The following is an 8,143-nucleotide window of genomic DNA, read 5'->3' on the forward strand; positions in this document are numbered from 1 at the left end:
CCTCTTCGACCTGTTTGTTTCCTCTCCACCTATCCTCTCCTCTATCCACCTCCCCCTCTCTCCCTATTTATTTCAGAACCCCCTTCCCCTCCCCCATTTCTGATGAAGAGTCTCGGCCTGAAACATCAGCCTTTCTGCTCCTATGATGCTGCTTAGCCTGCTGTGTTCATCCAGCTCTGCACCTTGTTGTCATGGATAATAATGTGCCAAGTTTCCTTAAGAGATCAGGAGTTATTTGATGTTGTCAAATGCCTTTCCTGATCGACATTCTAGCACTGTTGTTGAGTCTGGCATAAAGGCTGTCTCAAAGGTTTGTTAACTTCTGCCAAATTTGTTAGCAACCTGTTCACTTGATTTACCATCCCATGGAATCTTTGAGATTCTGCGATGTTTCCATTATTCTCTTACTGCTTATTTTTTTTGGGTAGATCAGCTGTGATTCTGGTCTTTTGGGTAATGTGCCCAAGAAATCTATCTTTGCATTTGCAAACTTGCACCTGGAATGCAGGTCTAACACTGAACAATACAATACTTTTATTCTTGGATCGTGTTCCTCTCTTTTCGGAGTCCATGTGGCATATTACATGCCATTGCCTTCCGATGTGTTTGACTTTTTTTTTCTGGAATGAGAGCAATTGCAAAGGGTAATTTGTTTAAATAATTGACAAAATAAATGATAATTACACTTATTAAGTTAATAATTAAGTAAACTTTGCAGAGTCTTCATCCGGAGGTAATGACCAAAATTCCACTTTTAGATCCAGTTTGATGAACACTTGATTAGTTTTTCTAGACTTCCTTCCACCTACAGCTATTGGGTAAATCCTGCGTTCCACTGTTTTGTTTAACAGAGTTAATGCCACACTGATTCTGGTCAAATTGTTTGGATTTGGGACCATAAACATGATACACTGTCTTGTTGACATAGCCGCCAGTGAAATCACTCCCTGTCACAACATATTCTATATATTTTAGATTTTGTCTAAGAGCACTTTTATCAATGTACAAGTAGATTGGTTTAGCATCATCCTCAAGGATAATATGATACTCTACCTTTGGTCTTCTAAGACTTGAACAATTTTAGGAACTCGCTGAAATTCATTTGCTTACTTTGTAACTGAAATCTCATCTACCTTGCAGATTCATCTCTGTTTTAAGCTTGCATTTCTGCTTAATACAAAACATTTCAGTGTTGAGGTTGTAGACATGCTCGCCAAGCCACTGGATTTGGTTGCAAATGTTTCGTCGCCCTACTAGGTAACATGGTCAGTATGCTTCCAGTGAAGCATCGGTGTTCTGTCCCGCTTGTTATTTATATGCCTCAGTTTGCTGGGGTGGTTGATATTACTTCAGGTTCTGTTTCTCAGTGATTTGTATACGGAGTCTAATTCAATGTGTTTGATGGAGTTCTGGTTAGAATACCAGGCCTCCAGGAATTCCTGAGCATGTCTCTGTTTGGCTTGTGCAATTATGGATGTGTTGTCTCGTTCGAATTTGTGTCCCTCGTTGTCAGTATGTAGTGAGACCAGTGAGAATTGGTCGTGTCTCTTGGTGGCTAGTTGGTGTTCCTGTATCTGTATTGTCAGTTTTCTTCCGGTTTGGCTTATGTAGTGTTTCTCACAGTCCTTGCATGGTATTTTGTATATTACACCGGTTTTGCTGGTTTTCTCAATCTTCTCAAACTTTAAACATTCAGTATTCTGATTGACAGAGGCATTCCATGATTTCTTTTCCCTTATACCCTGAGTTTTGCCATGAGTTGGCATTTTACTATTAACAATTTTCCTTCAGGACCTTGCAATTTAATGGATAATGATCGTAATTTATTTATTTATACCATTTATGTTTACATTACAATACTGAAACATCAGCTCTGGCACCAAGATTAAACTCTGGTCTGTCACTTTACTTTGTTTGACACTCCAGTATTTATCTTCAGAATAATTTGATTTCTCCTATAAGTTTTTTTTTATGACCTTTGTAGTTTTTTGACATCTTGAATATGGCTTTGCTTTAGTGATTTCTCCTTTTTGTTTTCTAGTCGTCTACAGTTTAAACTGACAGTGCTTTCAAATAACTTCTTTTTCTATAGTTGGTGCTGTGCTTTCTCTGCTGAACATTCTTCCTATGTGTGTGTCTTGGTCATGCCACATCAGACAAGTCCAACATGGCAGTCTCTTTTTTTTTCTGTTATGATGGACTGCATTTTGAAGAACAGTACAGCACAGAAACAGGCCCTATGGCTCACCCACGCCTGTGTCAACACGAATCTTTTCTAAACTTAAAAACTTTTTGCCTGTATGTTGTCCGTATCCCTCTATTTGCTGCCTGTCGAGATGCCTCAAACTTTGCTATTTTATCTGCTTCCACCACTTCCTCTGATAGCACATTCCAGGCACTTAGTACAAAATTACTCCTTAGTCCCCTAGTAATTGACATTTGTACCCTGGGAAAAAGACCCTGACTATCCATTCTATCCATGCCCCTCCTAGTTTTGCAAACTTCTATCAGGTTGCATCTCGGGCTGCAACACTCGAGTGGAAACAAATCAAGTTTGTCCAAGCTGTCCTCATAGCTCATGTCTTCCAAACCAGGGAAATCCGAGCAAAACTTCCTGTACCGCCTCCAAAGCCTTCTCATCCTCCTTGTAGTGTGGTGTTCAGAATTGTACACAGTTATTCAAACATGGCCTGACTAAAGTTCTATATAGCTGCATCATGAGTTACCAGATTTTTTTATACTCCAATGCTCTGACTGAAGGCAAGCATATGCCTTCTTCTCCATGTTATCCACTTGTGTTGCTACTTTCAGAGAACTGTCAAAGATTTTGCCCAAGGCCGCAGCAATTTCCACCCTCAAAACTTCACTATTCTGGGATACATCCCGTTAGGTCCTGGGAACTTGTGTACCTTAAAGCTTTTCAAAACATTCAACACTACCTTTCTTTATATATATCAACATGCCCTAGAATATCAACACATGCCTCTCTAGACTCACTGCCCAGCATGTTCTTCTTTTGTGAATACCAGTGCAAATCCTCATTTAAGGATCTCACCCACTTCCTGCAGTATCATTTGTCCTAGAGTGGACCTACCCTTTCCCTAACTAACCTTTTTTTTTTCCCCTGTATATGGCTCTCTGTCTTCAGTTTCTTATGCATTTTTGTTTTGGCTTTGTAGCCCTCAGACTGAATCGCCTTCTTCATTCCCTTTTGATGATGCATCAGTTTCTCCTGTAATGGCTTCTGAAATTCTGTTTGCCTAATAATTTACACCACTTTCTACTGTTACCATTTCTAGCTTCTACAAGGTCTGACAGTCCTTTATGCAACTCTATGTTCCTTTCACAACTAAGTCTACCACACCTGTCTTATCTACCCCCGACTCCCTCTGGCCCAGAAGGTTCAGGTTCACATCCAATTTGTCCTGGAGGTGTGTCAGAATATGTTTGAATAGGTTGATTAAAAGTACTTACTCGAGATGCCTTATGTTATTTTGAAACTCTTGTGGTTCAAATCAAATGCATAGAAGCTTTTATTTAATATTTGGGGATGGAGAGCTAGAAATTTATCAATGCTGCCTGTATGAACCCTTTGACTGGAGTTGAAACTTGTGTTTTTGTTTAAACATCTTTTGTTTTCACCACACAGTGCAAATGGACTCCAGGGCTGAAATATTTACTGCACCAGAGATAGACAAGCAAACTGGATCTGAGGGTCTCTCTCACATTTTCCACAAACACTTTGGGGATGAACAACCTAAGATGCATTTAAACAATGCAGGTGTCCATACAGAATATGCAGGTCAAAACCAGTCAGACAAAATAGCAACTTTGAAGCTGGAGAAAGCAACTGCACTACAGCTACATCCCAACAATGTTGAACATACCGTTTTACCCAAATGTGCTGCGAAAGCTGATAGATCCTATGTCTCAGCTACTTATAACTCTCCACTGGAAACTGCAAAGCCCCACCACTTTGAAGATAACCCAAGGTTAGCATCTTTTGTAATCGCTGGTGAAGGACGAGATGTTTCATTTGCGGGATGGAAAGTAAAGCCTACAACTTGTTGCACCCATTGTTTTCGTCAAGCTAATTCAAAAAGCAGGTGACCGCTTCAACATGTCCACATGCGCTGTAATGGCATGCTGTTCACATCACCTCGGGACTTGCAGCTTGCTTATGAAAGAACACCTCCACATACCTTTCTTTATATGTGTTCAATAAAGCAATGGTGCGCATCATGCCTTTGTTTCTTTTTTTTTAACTGAAGCAAATATTGGGATCAGTGCAAATCTAGGATAGCAAAGCACATTTGAACAGCTCTGAAATCAATCCAAAGTTGGCACAGTTTGGGATCTGATTAAAGTTTATTTGGAATTTGTTAGCTTTTCTTAAAGGGGATCCTCAGAACCATCTGCTATCTTAAAATGTGAAAAATGTTATTTGCTTACTCACAAAATCATTTGCCAAATGTTCTAAGCTGCATGCTGTTGGGTCTTTTAAGAGAAAGCCAGCTCGAAGCTTTGTGTATTTTCACAATCTGGGGGGGGGGGGGGGGTGGGCGAGCAACAATAGCACTCTTCCACATCCACCCCCCCATGCATTTTGGTAAATGGTGTTTCAGTGTCAGTCATATTTAAATTAATTTTTTTTATGCTCAATACTTTTTGAAATTGAGGATCAAAAACTGCACTCAAACATGTTGACATCCCATTTACAGTTTTCTTCAGGGAAGATTAATGTTCATAAAAAGTTTAGAATTGGACAACGTAGAGTAGAAACACATTGGAGGCTTCTGTGCCATGTGAAAAACTGCCACCATTCTCAAGACTTTCCAAATTAAGCATAGTTATGAACACATTGCAACTGATTCCATTTGTGTTATCATCACTCCCCATGGTGAGGTGAAAAAGACTGTCCTTTAAATCAAGACAACGTGACTAAGTGTGGTGTAATTGACCCTGAATAAAATTTAACTGGATGGGATTTTGACAAACCTCTCCACTGATTTGAAGCTCTCTGTACTACAAAGTATAGTGCCATATCCTCCTACCAGGAAGTCCTTGTCCTGGCCCCATTTGTTTTCCGTACAGCAACAACTCACCAAGTCCCCTTCAGCAGCACCTTCCACGAGTGTGACTGTACAGTGCCTTTAAGAGGGATTTGTTCTGCACTGTATATCATCCAGACAGGTGGTGATGTAATGTCTTCTGCAGGAGCACAGGGTAAACAGCTTTGAGCTCCCTGAGTGTTTTTTCTGGTTAATTATTAGACAAAAGCAGCATGAGTAGATGGAGTCAGGCTCACACAGACTTAAGGTGTTAGTTTTGTTCTCAGCTGAAGTTGGAGTTTGAAGCTGATTGGTACAGCTTTCTCTGTTGCAGCAAAAAGCTTGAGTTCTCTCTCTGCTGCTAGATTATTTTTGTTTGTTTTGGTGTTGCTATCTCCTCCAGTCCGGGAGAAAGGATATGAGGTAAATCTGTTTTGCTGAATTTGCCAAGTGTGTGCTTATGGGATGCTGCTATGTTGGAATAGTTGAATAGTAATTAAATAATTTAAGCATTTCAATAGGATTAAAGTTATGCCAATTCTTTATTCTTAAACCACTGTTAAAATAAAAAAAAAAATGTTTTTTTTTTTGGCTTAAAACTGAGTAGTGGACCAATCAAATTACATCCAGAACATTGCACTGTACACTTGCTTTTATGTAAGATAAAAGTTAGGGTCTAGGCTGTCTCCTTGATTATATTTTGAGGGAGTTTGGTCTTGTCCATAACACCATCTAGGTGGACAAGGGAGCACCATAATTTGCAAGTTTTCCTCCAAATCATCTGCCATCCTAAATTCAACTACTTGTTGTTCATTCTCTGTCACCGGGTCAAAATCCTGGAAATTCCTGTCTAACAACTTTTGTGATGTACATATACCATGTAGAATATTAAATGAGAGACCTGCCCTCCTTCCCCTCACCCATCTCCTCAAGTCCAAATAGGGATGGTCATCAATTTTGTCAGCACTGCTAATATCCCTTAAGTGATTTTTTTTTTGAGAGAAACTCCCTATTTAAGACAAAAGTGAGTTGAGTTGATCACGGGTGTCTATATTCATGCACTGAACAACACCCCCCTCCCCATCCCACTCTGATTAATGTAAGATATCTTTTCATAATAATACAAAATAATGACCCCACAATACTTCATAAGATTAACAGTTCATCTAACTTGACTAAACAGTTCTCTTTCTGACGTCGCCCAAATCTTGATTTTAGAAGATTTGTTTGAAAATCTGATTACGTACCAATTCCTTTTGTCCCCCTATAGAAGAAAAAGATTAATGGCAACTCCCTCAAAATGCCAGAATTTAACTTGCATAGTCGATTTATATTTTGACTATTTCAGTTCAACAATAGTGCTGTTGTGTGATAGAATGATAGGTTAAGTAGGAATCTTACTGTAATGTAACTCCGTTGTCAAGTTTCATGGCTCCTCCTGCAGACTTGCTTATTTTCAATGGAAAAAAGAGTCGACCAGTTCTAACACCAGTGAAAGGATCAGGATAGGTGGCCTATGCCTGATGTGGTTGCTAAAGAGGCGGAGAACCTAAAGGGTTTATCAGGCTGAAGACAAAGATTTTAAAGAAAAAGCACAATAATATTTAGCTCTTCTTCCCAACAGCAGTCAATTCCCTTGCATCAATTGTTTGCTTTCTGAAATGTTAGCCTCAACAAAGAGCATGAATGCCCTCCGGAAGCATAGAAACCATTGAACGTGATAGTGGTCTTCTGGCAGAATTACCTGAGCAGCTACGACCTATCTCAGAATGTCTGTTGGTGGTATAGAGTGCTCATTCTGAAACCCAATGGAACCGTGCTTTTCTAAATCTTTTGCACTATCTTGTACCAACCTGCTTTCCCCTTAAACCTTAAATCTAACCACAGGACCCACTTTCTTCGACTACATCTTAGCCTATTATTGCTGGCAAGCTTACCAAGTGCCCTGCTTATTGGTAACCACTGTTAATGCTCCCATTTAAAGATGTGCTCAAAATCTTTCCTTTCTCTTTTATGATACACAATCCATGGTGAAAGATATCTCTCTCTCTCTCTCTCTCTACTGGAAAGTGCTGGGGCAAGGCTCAATTAAATGATAGTAATCTTTCTATTGAGTAAAAAGATTGTGTTCCTGTCTCACTTACAAGATGAGGGCATAGAAATCTAGGCCAGTGTCTCCAAACCTTTGACAGTGGTGGCCCCGTTTTGGTGTTTGGAAATTGCAGTGACTCCAGATCCCTGTGAACAGCAGGAAGCGTGGGGTGGGAATTGGGAGATCTGTGAGAGAGTTGTGGTGGGAGGGTAGTTGGAAATCTGTGGGAATGTGATGGGGATGCTGGAGACCAATGACAGTCAAGGGAGGGGTGGGTGGGGTGATAACTCTATGACAGCATGTGATGAGAGGCCAGTGACAGTGGGGGAGGGTGGGTGACTTTTTCATCCAAAGAGATTTTCCACAAGTTAAAAAGGCACCTGTTTTTCAATTAGGTTTTGCAAAACGACAAGCCTCAAGCGTTGGCTGATTAGGCTATCCCCACTGTTAGAAAGACGGCAATGACAACTGTTAGCTTTGGTAAAACTTGGCAAAAGAAAGATTTTGGTTTTTCCAAGGGTGCACAGAAATTCTGGTATTAATCTGATAAAATTGGGAACATAGCACAAAGCAATGAGAGTCATCCTGTTACTAGACAACTACTGGGGTAGAGTCTAGAAGGTTATCCACAGCTGAATGGGAAGAATTGCAGTTAGCAGTGATGGATTTACTGTTCCAGGCCCTGTAATGAGCCCATTTGGCTAGTCAGTGATCAACAGTCTCAGTGGAATGCTGTAGATTTGCCTCATTTGGGTGTCTTCGGACTGAACGTCAGTTCAATCTTCTAACACCAGATAATTTCCTTGACTTACAAAGATTCTACTTAAATTCCCTCTCACCCAAGGAGGACGGTTACATATTGAACATTAGACAAATGAAATCAGAGACAACTGTGTAGGCACTATGAAACAGATATTCTCATAAGTAGCACAATTTACAATAATTTTTTAATGTATGCATGTTGAATTTGTTATCTGAACCTGAAGGGGGATGTACATAA

At 40.0% G+C, this 8,143-nt stretch overlaps 1 long non-coding RNA gene across 2 annotated transcripts in view; it reads left to right on the forward strand.

The window, feature by feature from the left end:
- Positions 1-4,244, forward strand: part of LOC125484525 — a 23,641-nt gene extending 19,397 nt beyond the window's left edge. The window contains exon 3 of one of the 2 annotated variants that reach the window (XR_007263348.1): positions 3,650-4,244. This is a non-coding gene — a long non-coding RNA (uncharacterized LOC125484525). The remainder of the gene's footprint in view (positions 1-3,649) is intronic. The other variant, XR_007263349.1, reaches the window with a different exon arrangement.
- The last annotated feature ends 3,899 nt before the right edge of the window (positions 4,245-8,143 follow it).

The sequence above is a fragment of the Rhincodon typus genome, chromosome 12, assembly GCF_021869965.1.
Source record: "Rhincodon typus isolate 14 chromosome 12, sRhiTyp1.1, whole genome shotgun sequence".
NCBI lineage: Eukaryota > Metazoa > Chordata > Chondrichthyes > Orectolobiformes > Rhincodontidae > Rhincodon > Rhincodon typus.